Source organism: Panthera pardus, unplaced genomic scaffold (genome assembly GCF_024362965.1).
Source record: "Panthera pardus isolate Hobbes unplaced genomic scaffold, ASM2436296v1 HiC_scaffold_12, whole genome shotgun sequence".
Lineage (NCBI taxonomy): Eukaryota > Metazoa > Chordata > Mammalia > Carnivora > Felidae > Panthera > Panthera pardus.
Genome location: NW_026526677.1, coordinates 12,782,665 through 12,797,175, shown reverse-complemented (window position 1 = coordinate 12,797,175; position 14,511 = coordinate 12,782,665).

The following is a 14,511-nucleotide window of genomic DNA, read 5'->3' as shown; positions in this document are numbered from 1 at the left end:
CCAATAGAGAAGAGAGGGAAGATGGCTTCCATCCTGTGACTCCTAGAAGGAAGCCACTTCAAGGGAGGTTGCCTTTGTAGTGAATCTTCCCTGCAGAGCAGAGATACCCAGCTCACTTGGGATAGGGATCCTGGAGGACTGGCAGGACTGACCTGGGAACACAAAGCCTCTCCTTTATTCTTTCCCTTACCTGTGACTCACTGTGATTCCAACAGACTTCCTGCCACATCACCCCATGCTTTCAAGGGTCAAGTGGGAACAGTGCAGGCTGGAGACTTGTCCTTTTAGGGCAGTTCTCCACCTGTGAGATAGCACAAGTAAAACACCAAGCACAGAGCATAAAAATAGGTGCCAAATACGTGAGTACCCACCTGTGATAGAAGAGATGATGAATGGGTGCCCTCTGCTGGCACAGTCCATCACCACCAGGCACCTCCCCCTCTGCAAAAGGGTGTGCACATTCAGCAGCATATACCTTAACCCCATCCTGCCACATACATTGATTTTTTTTAAATCTTGGTTTCAATGATAAAAGCTTATTGCTTTTTTTTTTTTTTTCAAAATCTAACAGCATATTGTTTAACTAAAACTCTTCACTCCCTTTTATGTCACTCTGCAGGGATAACTACTGACATTTTGTTGCATATTCTTCCAAATGTCTTTCTATGTGTACTCATACAACATATACTCCCGGGATTAATGGAATTACTCTATGCGGGCTATACATATTGCTCTGCGATTTGTGTTTTCCTCTAAAAATATGTCATGGACATCTTTCTACTACATCTAGGTCCTTCTTGTTTTCCTCATGATTGGCTAGTTTACAATTGTAAGTCTGACATTCTGTTATTTAGACCCTGGCACACTCCAGCTTCTGGGCGAACATGGAACCCAACAGCCCAATTCCTTAGGAGACTAGGTGCCCATGGTCCTATGGTTGGGTTGAGCAGACCTCCCTTCTGTCATCCCTCTCTCTGACAGATGGTTGATGGTTAAACCTATCAACCTCCTCACCCCACTTCCCCAGAGGATTTGGAAATAAGCTTCCTGCTGCTCTGTGACCCCGGGCACAGATGCTAAGCATCACACCCTCTCCATCCCTCAGAACACAAGGAGCTGGGGCAGGAGGGAGGGGTGGCTTTTTTACTTAGGTTTCATTTGAAAATAGGAGTTGCTGTGCCTGCCATCTCCAGGCATGATTTGAGTGCAAAAACAAGTGGGATGCAGCTGACTTTGAGTCCTGGCCAGCCACTTGAAGGCTGCAACCTGCTTCTGACTTGCTACTGATAGAATTCCTAGGACCTTGGTCCAACTTGATTCTTAGTATTGTCTTCGCTGTACTTTCGGGAGGACAGGCTTCAAGCTCTCCTCTCTTGGTCTGGTTAATGACTGTGAACATTTGGTAACTCAGCTCTGACTTCATCTTCTTGTAGAGTGTCTTAAATTCTGGTAACTCTCATTCCAGTGTTACCTCATTGCCAGTTAGTTGCTTTGCAACTTGCAGTTCTGTATAATGTCACTTAAATAATACTTTTCTTTTTAAAAAAATTTTAATGTTTTTATTCATTTTTGAGACAGAGAGAGACAGAGCATGAGCAGGGGAGGGGCAGAGAGAGAGGGAGACACAGAATCTGAAGGAGGCTCCAGGCTCCAAGCTGTCAGCACAGAGCCTGACGCGGGGCTCGAGCTCACGGACGGTGAGATCATCACCTGAGCCGAAGTCGGACGCTCAACTGACTGAGCCACCCAGGCACCCCTAAATAATACTTTTCTAAACTGAAATCTTGACTCCATTCCTATTTCATTCATCCTGCAAATATTTGTTCAATAACCACTTTATAACCAAAGGCCATTTCTGTCTTTGAGGAGTTTTGGTCCCAGGGATGGAGGCATTAAATTCGAATTAATGAGATAAGCATTACTATAATGATGACTTTCTAGCATTGTAAGAGGGGTAAACTGCTGGGAGGGTGGGCAAGGCTTCACTGAGGTGATAATTTAGGTTGTTTTCAAAGGATAACTAGGATTCTACCAATTGATGCAAAATCATGCAGGTCAGATGGAATAATGTGCAGAAGTACAGAGGTATAAAAGTAACATGGTTCACTGGGTATCTAGTAGGTGAGGGGAAATTTCTCTTTATAGAAACATTTCATTTAAAAATGAGAGTGATCAAAGTAAAATATCATCGCTTTGCAGTCGTTGATAACTAGATCTTAGGCATCAACAGCTGGTAATATCAAGAAAAGAGCCAATCAGACACCATCTACAAAGTGGTTTTGGAAAAAAAAAAAATCCTGGGGTGCCTGGGTGGCTCAGCTGGTTAAGTGTCCCACTCTTGATTCCAGCTCAGGTCATGATCTCGCAGTAGTGAGAGCCATGCTGGGCTCTCACTGCATCGGGCTCCGTGCTGGGCATGAAGCCTGCTTAAGATTTTCTCTTCCTCTCCTTTTGCCCCTCTTCCCTGCTCCCATTCTCTCTCTCTCTCTCTGTCCCCCTCAAAAAAGTACTGAATGTGATCAAATCTCTAGATCCAATTATTATTTTATAAGAAATACAGAAGAAATGTTAAAATATACCATGGGGATGCAATTAGCAAAATGGGGGGATTGCAGGAAATGTAGGTGACCCAATTTCTTTAATAAAGAAGAAAAAGGATGAAAGGATATTACAGATGAAAAGAAAGGCATCAGTTAATCTCAATACACAAGTCTTATTTGGATCCTGATATAAACATGATATTTTATGAGATACTTAGAAATCTGAACACAGGATACTTGATATTGCTAAGGAATTATTTTTATTTTATTTTATTTAAGAAAAATTTTTAATGTTTATATCTGAGAGAGAGAGAGAGAGAGAGAGAGAGAGAGATAGCGCAAGCTGGGGAGGGGCAGAGAAGAAAGGGAGACACAGAATCTGAAGCAGGCTCCAGGCTCCGAGCTGTCAGCACAGAGCCTGATGCGGGGCTTGAACTCACCAGCTGTGAGATCATGACCTAAGCCCAAGTCAGATGCTTAGCCAACTGAGCCACCCAGGTGCCCCGAGATTATTGTTTTTCAGATGTGACAGTGGTATTGTCAATTTCTTGTCAACTTGAGCAATATGATGAAATTTTAGTGGATGAAATCTTAGGAGTTTGCTACAAGTAGTATGGGACAAGCGTGAAGGGGGAAGTATAAATGAAATAAGACGGGCTGTGAGCTGATAGCCACTGAAGCTGGGTTATGGGCATATGGAGGCTTATTATAATATTTGATTTTTATGTTTATTTGTAACTCCCCATAATAAAAAAGTTTTTTGGTTTTCTGTTTTTTTGTTTTGTTTTGTTTTTAATGGGGATGACCAATTTGGGAGCTAATTGTTCGGAGCAGCCTAGGCCCAGGGACACATAGACAGGAGCAAGAAATGGGACTAGGAAGGGGGTGGCGATGGCCGCAGTGGTGATTGGGTTATGAAGTTCTTTTCCTGTCACAAGCAGGCAAATGGATTTGAAACCACCGTGGGGACCTAGGGTTCTGTGGCAGTACCTCCTGAGCAGCCACAGGGATGGGGAGAGTGGGGCTGGACAGAAGATACGCCAGTTCACCTACACATTTTAACAGCTTTGCTTCTAGCTGCTTTGTTAAAATTGGGCTTCTGGGTAACATTTAAAAACAAGATTCTGAGGCTTTAAAATTTTTCTCTAACCGTTGGGGGAACGATTGGATATTTGAAAGGTTATTGCTCGAGCGTAGTGCAGAAGATCAGAGGTGGGGAAATTAGCTACGGGACTATTGTGATATCACAAGTGAATGAGAAATTTGTTTCGAGAGGAATTTAGCTAATGAAGATTTGGTCCAGGAGGTGAAAACATTCTGTGAAAGTATTTTGTAGTCATCAGAAGGACAACAAAGAGGGTCAGGAAGTACGCTGACTCTTCTGACAACAAAGTCTCTCTGAGCGCCTACTGGACGACGGGCTGCAGCCCAGCTCCCTGTGCTACCCCGTTCTCAGAGGTTCTGGCCTGGTCCTCCTGTGCGCCATGACTGATAGCGTGGGCAGGTAGGGAATGACACCACCTGTTTGGGCTCATGGTGACCACTTCTGTCATCGAGGCCTTTGTCTCAACTACAACTGCTTCAGCTGTGTCCCCACCACATCTGCTTGACCACTACTCTAACTTCGTATTGCCGTTTTAACTCCAGACTGGAAGACCCAACAACGAACTCACTTTTCTTCCCTTATCTCCACAACCTTGGGGCCTGCCTTCCTAGGAAAATCCACTAAACTTCCCGGCTAATTATTCTCCTCTGGAGCTAATGTCTCCCTGATCTCTGTGCCTTTAAGTCACACACCCATGCGCTGAGTTGCTGGTGGCTAATAGGCTATTAATGTTCCAGACTTATAGGTGAACACGCCTTAGGTACATCCCTCAGCGTCCTCCAGCCATCGGCTTTCACCCCAGTCCATCCTAATTCTGCCTGGTTTCTGGGGCAGATTCTCAAGGAGTTCTGGGAGCCACAGGCACCCCAAGTATGCTAAAATTGAGAAATGTCTATTTCATCTTCTCTGCTCAACCACTGAACTGCGGCTACAGGGATTCAAATTCTGCAGTCTGGGTCCTCATCCAAAGAAAACAACTGCACTTGACCCTTGAACAGCGCTGGGGTTAAGGGCGCCGATCCCCCTCCCCCACCCTGGGGCAGTCACAAATCCACATGTAGCTTTTGACTCCCCAAAACTCAACTACTAATAGCCTACTGTTGACTCAAAACCATACTGCTAACATAAACAGTCAATTAACACATATTTTGTACGTTACGTATTATGTCCTGTATTCCTGTATTATGTCCTGTATTCTTATAAAGTAAGCTGGAGAAAATAAAATGTTCTTGAGAAAATCATAAGGAAGAGAAAATACATTTATAGTACTATACTGTATTTATTGAAAAAATTCTCAGCTAAGTGGATCCGCATAGTTCAAACCCATGTTGTTCAAAGGTCAACTGTACTTTTTCTCCAAGGCCATAGTGAATGAAGCCCCTTCTTGGAGAAACTCTAGAATCTGACACTGGGACTGGATCTCTCGTGTCCTAGAGAGCCACATTTCCCTATTTCCTTTTGTCCATCTTTCATCAATTCTTTCTGTACTCGTCTTTCCCAATCCAGAATGCAAGCTTCCTGTTCCGGAGATGCAGATTCCCACCCAAAGCAAGGTGTTCTGTGCTTTTGCGTGTTTGCCACATGTGGGGCGTATAATCCCCGTGGATAGCCAGTGGTTCAGAGTGAGAGGGCCCGGGGAGTGGGGTGCAGGAAACAGGTGAGCTTAGTGTTGACTGGCCCAGGTATATCCTACCAGTTTGAAACTGATGACAATGTAGGGCAAGTCACTGAGTAACTTCCTTTTAACTGATTCCTTTTACTGGCTGTAAAAAGAAATTTAAAATTTAATGATTGAAAACAGAAAGTACAGAAAGTTTTTTTAAAAAGGCAGAAGGTAAGTCCATTGTAATCCTAAACCCTGCTGTCCCGAGGCAAGCACTATTAACAGTTTGGCACCCTCCCATCAAGTGTTTTTCTGTTAAAAAAAACACAAAACTTAACAGATTGGGGTGCCTGGGAGGCTCAGTCGGTTGAGCGTCTGACTTTGGCTCAGGTCATGATCTCCTGGTTTATGGGTTCCGGCCCTGCATCCGGCTCTGTGCTGACAGCTCAGAGCTTGGAGCCTGCTTCAGATTCTGTGTCTCCCTCTCTTTTTGCCCCTCCTCTGCTCACACTCTGTCTCTCTCCCTCTCTCTCTCTCAAAAATAAATGAACGTTAAAAAAAATAAACAGCTGCTTCTCTGGTCTAACGTTGTCCTATAACATTTCCCAGTTAATTCTTCAAGACCATAATATTTTTTCATGGCTGCATGATATTTAATCAAATGGATATATCATTATTTAACTTTTGCTCAGTTGTTGGATATTTAGGTATAATACTTATGTGTCATATTATAAATACGCCATAATAAATACCTTTGCGCCTAAATCGTCGTCATCTGGATTATTTCCTTCGAAGAGGAATTTCTGAGTTAAAAGGCAAGAACATTTTTAGGGCTCTGGGTATACTGTTCCGAGCTATTTTCCAGACCGGTCAGCTCAATGGGAGTGGCTTACCACACTTGGAAGTTGGACTACATAACAAAAAATACTTCCGAGGGCTTCCACACAAGCAAGGTATTACATGGCGGGGTGGGTAGGTAGGGCTGAGAGGCCAAGAGAGTTGGAAACAACCCCGTTGTCCCCCGAGGAAGAGGGGTCTACTTCGTTAATACTAGAAGCATAACTTTTCAATCCTGTACAACTTCCTCTCAGACTTCAGGCTTCAGTAAACATCATGACAGACTATGACCCCCAACCTAGCTTCCCATTAGTATTCCTCCACTCTCCGGAGACCTGCCTCTGTTCTTGTTCTTTCTGCTATGGCTGCTGTTACTTCCCCTCCGGCCCCTCTCCTAAGACTACTGCTGTCTTGTTGCCCTGAGGTTCCTGTCTTGAAGTTGGAGAAGTCCTTGTGGATCCATCTCTGGACCAACGGGCTTTACCCTATCAGTGTCCTTACAGTTCCTTCCATTCAGGAACTTGCACTGCGTCCCCCAGAGAATGAGCTGGGAAGAGTCTCATGCAAATAAAACTCCAGAATCTTATCTTATCCTAGAACGACGGAGGGGCATTTGCACATTAGGTCCTCTTTTTTGCCCACGGCTCCCCAATTAATAAATGAACACCTCTCGAAAATTTCCTAAGCTCCAACTGTTTGAAAAATTGGTAGATCGAATTTAGATTATGTCCTGATATAGGTGAAAAACGCTTGGGTACTAGTCCCATTTCTTCCTTTCACCAGTTGCATAACCACAATTTAGTCTGTGTACTCTGTGTGCCCCAATTTCCTCATCAATAATGTGATGCGTCATTTGGGAATTGAAGTATTCAGTATTCAGTACGATCTGAAAGGGAATAGAGTTGTTTTTAAGGCTCACTTTACAAGCCAGGGACATAGAAGGCTAAGAATAAAGATGAACTTCTTGAGTGATGAGTAGATCAATTGTAGTTCAAAACGTTAACTGGATCAACACAGAAATAGGTCCTATTGTACCTAAGAGTTTGATAAAGCATCACAAATCAGTGAGGGAAGAAAAGTCAGAAGATGATGTGGGGATGATGGAGTTAACAATTAGGAGAAAAAAAAATCTTTTTAGATTTTTTCCCCCTGTACCACATTCTACATTAACTTAGATTTAAAAACATATATTTTTAAAAAGGGAGGAAAAAATAAATATTAATTTTTAAGGGGAAGAGCTTGCAAACTTTTTGAAAAAAAAAAAAGGACTTTATTTTCTGAAGCAGTTACAGAAAAATTGTGTGGAAAGTATAGAGCATTCCCCTCTATCTCCTCATGTCATCCCCTCTCCACCCCTGCCCCAGTTTCCCCTATTATTAACATTTTGTGTTAGTGAGGCAGTATTGATGTTATACATTATTTTTAACTGAAGTCAGTAGTTTACCTTAGGGATCACTCTCTGTGTGGGTTTCTTTCTCTTTTTAAAAAAAATTATTTAAATTTATTTTTAATGTTTTTATCTGTTTTTCAGAGAGAGAGAGACACAGAGCACAAGCCTGATGTGGGGCTCAAACCCATGAACCATGAGATCGTGACCTGTGCCAAAGTCGGTGCTTAACCGACTGAGTCACCCAGGTGCCCCTCTTTCTGTGGGTTTTGACTAATGTGTAATGATGATATGTATCTACTGAGGCACCTGGGTGGCTCGGTTGGTTAAGCGTCTGACTTCGGCTTAGGTCATGATCTCACAGTACCTGAGTTCAGGCCCGCGTTGGGTTCTGTGCTGACAGCTCAGAGCCTGGAGCCTGCTTCGGATTCTGTGTCTCCTTCTCTCTGCCCCTCCCCTGCTTATGCTCTGTCTCTCTGTCTCTCAAAAATAAATAAATGTTGGGGCGCCTGGGTGGCTCAGTCGGTTGAGCGTCTGACTTCGCTCAGGTCACGATCTCACGGTTCGTGAGTTCGAGCCCCGTGTCAGGCTCTGGGCTGATGGCTCAGAGCCTGGAGCCTGCTTCCGATTCTGTGTCTCCCTCTCTCTCTGCCCCTCCCCCATTCATGCTCTGTTTCTCTCTGTCTCAAATAAATAAATAAATAAATGTTAAAATTTTTTTAAAAAATGATATGTATCTACAACTACAGTGTTCTACAAAATGGTTTCTTTCCTCTAAAAATTCCCTATGCTCTCCCAGTTATCCCTTCCTTCTCCCAAGACCCTGGCAACAGCTGATCCTTTTTACCATTTTCATAGTTTTGCCTTTTCCAGAATGTCATGTAATGGGAATCATACATGAGGTAGCCTTTTGAAATCGACATTTTTCACTTGTCAATATGCATTTAAGTTTCCTTCATGGCTTTTAATGGCTTGATAGCTCTTTTGTTTGAATTATTACCAAATAATATTTCGTTGTATGGCTATGCCACAGTTTGGTTATCCATTCACCTACTGAAGGACATCTTTGTTGCTTCCAAGGTTTAGCACTTCTGGATAAAGCTGCTATAAACATTCATGCATGTTTTGTGTGGACAGAAGCTTCCAAGTCCTTTGGGTAAATTCTAAGGGGTGTGTTTATTGGATCATGTGGTGAGAGTATGTTTAGTTTTGTAAAAAATGGTCAAACTGCCTTCCAAAGTGACTGTACCATTTTGCATTCCCATCAGCAAAGTGTGAGAGTTCCTGTTACCGCACACCCTCACCAGCATTCAGTGTCATTAGTGTTTTGGATTTGAGTCGTTCTAATAGCTGTGTAGTGGGATTTTTTTTTTTAAGTTGCAATTCGTTAATGATGTATGATGCCGAGCATCTTTTCTTGTGCTTATTTGCTACCTTTATTTCTTCAGTGAGGTGTCTTTCACATCTTTTGCCCACTTTTAAATTGGGTTATTTGTTCTCTTATCATTGAGTCTTAAGAGCTATCCACATATTTTGGGGGTGTCTGTCTGGCTCAGTTGGTAGAGCATGCACTCTTGATCTCAGGGTGATGAGTTTAAACCCCATGTTGGGTGTAGAGATTACTTAAAGATAAGACCTTAAAGGGGCGCCTGGGTGGCTCAGTTGGTTGAGCGTGTGACTTCGGCTCAGGTTATGATCTCACGGTCCATAGGTTTGAGCCCTGCATTGGGCTCTGTGCTGACAGCTCAGAGCCTGGTGTCTGCTTCGGATTTTGTGTCTCCCTCTGTCCCTCCCCTGCTCACACTCTGTCTCTCAAAAAATAAAATAAAATGCTAAAAAATGTTTTTAAAAAAAAGGTCTTAAAAAAAAAAAGAGTTGTCCATATATTCTGGATAACAATCCTTTCTTAAGTGTTTGACAAATATATTTTTTTTCAATCTGTGGCCTGTCTTAAATTTTTTTAACTTACAAACTTTTAAATGATAGGATTAATAAAAAAAGAAAAGATATGTTAAAGTGCACATTTAACAGTTATGTACACAGATAATTAGCATAATATGAGACATGACAAGTGGCAAAAATCAGCAGATATGACACATGGGTAATGTGTTTATCATATAAAAAACTCATACAATATATGGTCAGAAGACTTGAATGAATAAATCAAAAAGATTATAGGATTAATAAGTATGTCAAAAACTTTGACTCTTGCCGATAACAAATGCAAATCAAAATGATATTTTCCTTCCTTCCTTCCTTCCTTCCTTCCTTCCTTTCTTCCTTCCTTCCATAGTGATGGTTCTGTGTGTACCGTTCTAAAATTTAAAATATACTTTGGACATCTGCCCATATTAATCTTTATGCATAGCAGTCTATTATATGGCCCCACTAAACTTATTTACTCTTTTTTCTATTGATGGACATTTTGGTTGTTTCCAATTTTTGCTCTTTCAGATAGTGTTTCATTGAATATCATTTTCCCTGTCTTCATATATATGTGAAAGAAGCTCAGTAGTATAGATTTCCAAAATTGGAATAGTTTGATCAAGCAAATCCCCTTCCATATCATGTTGGATTTTGATCCTTCTTGGTTCGCAAGGCAGTGATACAAAACATTTGCAATGCTTACCAGAAAAAGTCTAATAACAGCACTAGGCTTCTTCTCTTTAACTTCCATCCTTATTCCACCATATTCTGGCAAACCTGGTCCTATTCCAAAGTCATAGAAGAAGGAATAGTCCTTTCATGAATTAGGGAGCAAAGGAAAGTATTACTACTTGGCCATTTCCTTTAGCCTCTTAGAGTGAATATCACTCAGCTGTTCTTTTAAGCTTCTTACTTACATCTTGTGAATGACAAGCAGTCGTGATGAGTTCTATGGGGTCACGCTTCCATTGGTGTCCTCTGACTACCTTGGATTATGAGCATGTAGCAGAAGATGCAGAACTAGAATCAGCTATAGGATGTATAGCCTGGGGTCTTAAAGTAGAATTTGCCACATGTGTTGGTAAGTCTCAGACGCTATATTTTTATCCACTTGACGCTCCTGTGCTACTGACCCAACCACTAACATGAACTGAGCTGTGTGCCTATGCCTTTGGTAGCTGATGATGTGCTGAGAACAGTGGTGAGAAACCTGTACAGAAGTTATAGAGATACTAGCAATAGTTATGTAAAATTTTGTAAACTTTAAAATCACAGGCCTTGCCACAGCAATCAGACAACAAAAAGAAATAAAAAGGGCGGGGTTCTTGGGTGGCTCAGTTAAGTGTCCAACTCTTGATTTCAGCTCAGGTAATAATTTTGGGGTTTGTGGGAACGAGCTCCATGTCGAGCTCTGTGCTGACAGCATGGAGCTTGCTTGAGATTCTCTCTCTCGCTCTCTCTCCGTCCCTCCCCTGATTATGTGTGCATTCTCTCTCTCAAAATAAATGAACTTAAAAAAAAAAAGAAATAAAAGGAATTCAAATTGGTAAGCAAGAAATAAAACTTTCACTATTTTCAGATGACATGATACTATATATAGAAAACCCTAGGCCGTAGACCACCCCTTATACAATGGAAACAAGTCAATCAGTAATGGATAACCCAGCACCTAGAGGTATCCGGTCAATAAGGATAGAACCTGAGAAGGACCAAGGGGAAAGGGGGGAGGGTGCAATGAGAACTTTATAGAACAAGGACCTTGCCTATAGTCAAAGAGCATTCCCTTTTGAATGTTCCCTCTCTGTAAAGAGAGCTTTCCTACTATTCTTCCTTTCTGATCTTATACTCTAATAAACTTTTGGGTGCTACTAAAAAACAAAAAAGAAAAAGAAAAAGAAAGAAAGAAAGAAGAAAGAAAGAAAAGAAAACTCTAAAGACTCCACCAAAAAACTGCTAGAACTGATAAATGAATTCTGTAGTCTCAGGATACAAAATCAATGTACAGAAATCTGTTGCATACCAATAACAAAGCAGCAGAAAGAGAAATTAAGAAAACAATCCTATTTACAATTGCACCCAAAACAATAAGATACCTAGGAATTCACCCAGCCAAAGAGGTGAAAAACCTGTACTCTGAAAACTGCAGAACACTTATGAAAGAAATTCAAGAAATGGAAATACATTCCATGCTCATGGATTGGAAGAAGTATTGTTAAAATGCCTATGATACCCAAAGCACTCTACACGTTTAATGCAATCCCTATCAAAATACCACCAGCATTTTTCACAGAGTTGGAACAAACAATCCTAAAATTTGTATGGAACCACAAAAGACCCTGAATAGCCAAAGCAATCTTGAAAAGGAAAAGCAAAACTGGAGGCATCACAATTCCAGACTTCAAGTTATATTACAAAGCTATAGTAATCAAAATAGTATGGAACTAGCACAAATGGATGCATAGATCAATAGAACAGAAAAGAAAATTCATAAAGGAACACACAATTAAATGATCGATTAATCTTTGACAAAGCAGGAAAAACTATCCAATGGGAAAAAGTCTCTTCAACAAATGATGCTGGGAAAACTGGACCACTTTCTTACACTAGACGCAAAAATAGATTCAGAAAGGATTAAAGACCTAAATGTGAGAACTGAAACCATAAGAATTCTAGAGGAGAACACAGGCAGTAACTTCTTTGACATCAGCTGTAGCCACTTTTTCTAGATAGGTGTCCTGAGGCAAGGGAAACAAAAGCAAAAATAGATTACTGGCACTACTTCAAAATAAAAAGCTTCTGCACAGTGAAGGAAACAATCAACAAAACTAAAAGACAACCTAGGGAATGGGAAAGGATATTTGCAAATGACATATCTGATAAAGGATTAGAATCCAGAATACATAAAGAACTTGTAAAGTCAGTTAAGTGTCCAACTCTTTGATTTTGGCTCAAGTCAGATCTCATGGTTCATGAGTTCAAGCCCCACTTCGGGCTCTGTGCTGACAGCATGGAGCCTGCTTGGGATCCTCTCTCTCCCTCTCTCTCTGCCTCTCCCCTGATCACACACTCTCTCTCTCAAAATAAACAAACCAACAACAATGGGTGAAAAACATGAACAGATATTTCTCCAAAGAAAACATACAGATGGCCAACAGACACATGAGAAGGTGCTCATCATCACTCATCATCAGGGAAATGAAAATCAAAACTATAATGAGATATCACCTTACACCTGTCAGAATGGCTAAAATCAACAACACAAGAAAGAATAAGTGTTGGTGAGGATGTAGAGAAAAAACACTCGTGCACGGTTGGTGGGAATCAAACTGGGGCAGCCACTGTGGAAAACAACATGGAGGTTCCTCGGAAAGCTAAAAAGAGAACTACTTTATGATCCAACAATTGCACTACTGGGTATTTACCCAAAGAATACAAGAACACTAATTCAAGGGGACACAGGCAACCCTATGATTATAGCAACATTATTTATAATAGCCTAGATATGGAAGTAGACCAAGTGTCCATTGATTGATGAATGGATAAAGAAGATGTAGCAGGTATATACAGTAGAATATTATTCAGCCATAAAAAAGAATGAAGTCTTGCCTTTTGCAAATACATGGATGGAGCTAGAAAGTATTATGTTAAACCAAATAAATCTGTCAGAAGAAGACAAATGCCATCTGATTTCACTCATAGGTGGAATTTAAGAAACAAAATGAACAAACAAAAGGAAAATAGGAGAGAGAGAGAGAGAGAGAGAGAGAGAGAGAGAGAGAGACCAAGAAACAGACTCTTAATTATAGAGAACAAACTAATGGTCATGAGGGGGCAGTTGGGTAGGGGAAGGGGGGAAATAGGTGATAAGGATTAAGAAGCACATTTGTGATGAGCACCGGGTGTTATATGGAGGGGTGAAATCACTATATTGCACACCTGAACTAATATAAAACTGTATCTTAACTAAGTGGAATTAAAACAAAAACTTTAAAAAAAAGGAATGATCTAAGCCAAAAATAAAGTCACAGGCCTTTGTGAGAGATGAGCATCAGGAATGGAATTTGGAAGGAAATGAAATTAAATGTGATACTTTATGTGATACTCAGGTAACATATTAGTAGTATCTGTGATACTTTAGTAACACTTTTGACAGTGCTTAACTTTTCTATTCCATAACTTGTGGACTTAGACGCTACATATGACGCGGTGTGTTAGAAAACTGTTATGTGGGGACTCACTTCTGGAAGGCCAGTGGGAGGAGTGTCAAAGAGAAAAGGATGGATGTCAGTTAAAAGCAGTAAAGGGAAGTTTTATCCAGTACTATTACAATAGGGGAAAGAGACTTCCGTGTGGGCCTGAGTTTAATTCCAAACACAGTAAGGACAAAGTGGGCTATAGAGCAAGGAAGCAGAGTGAGAGGGTCAAGCAATGGACTATTCTTAGGTAATAGTCAGGCGTTGGGGGGTTCTTGGTAAATGGCTTTAACAAAACACTTAACAAGCCAAGGGGAAGGTATCAAGATGGGAGATGAAGAACTTTGCTGAGATATCAAGTGTCAGATCTCAAGGGCTGGGGATTGAAAGGATTCTTTGCTGTATTCAGCAGGCCTAGGACAGGGCCCAAGGACAAGCCCCCTTTGAAGCGAGGGCTCAGAAGAGCCTGTCTAAAATTTGGTCAAGGAGAGAGTTTTTCTCAGGAGTTCCATGGACCTTCTTCCCAGGCAAACAGGCATAACTGGTCAATAGCATAAAACATAAGCCATTTAAGGTCTTGTAGTGGTTTTTAGGGCATACGGTAAATTAAGAAACAATTATTTAAGAAAATCTACTCGGCAAAAACAGCAAGTCTGTGGCATTTGAACCGTGACCTGCTCTTTCCCTTCCCTGTCCCAACTCAGCCTGAAGGAAATGCTGCCCCAGGACTCCAGCACAGAACTCAGTGCTCTCTCTTCCTCCAGCTCCCTATTCGGGACAGTGATAGATTTCCAAGAGGAGCAGACCCAGACCATCAGCATTTCTCATCACCAGCTGTTTCTTGCAGAGGCTCAGTTATGGCAAGTGCAGCTGAGAGGTTGAGATAGAGGCTGTAGCTCAGACACTGTGTGCTAAGAACA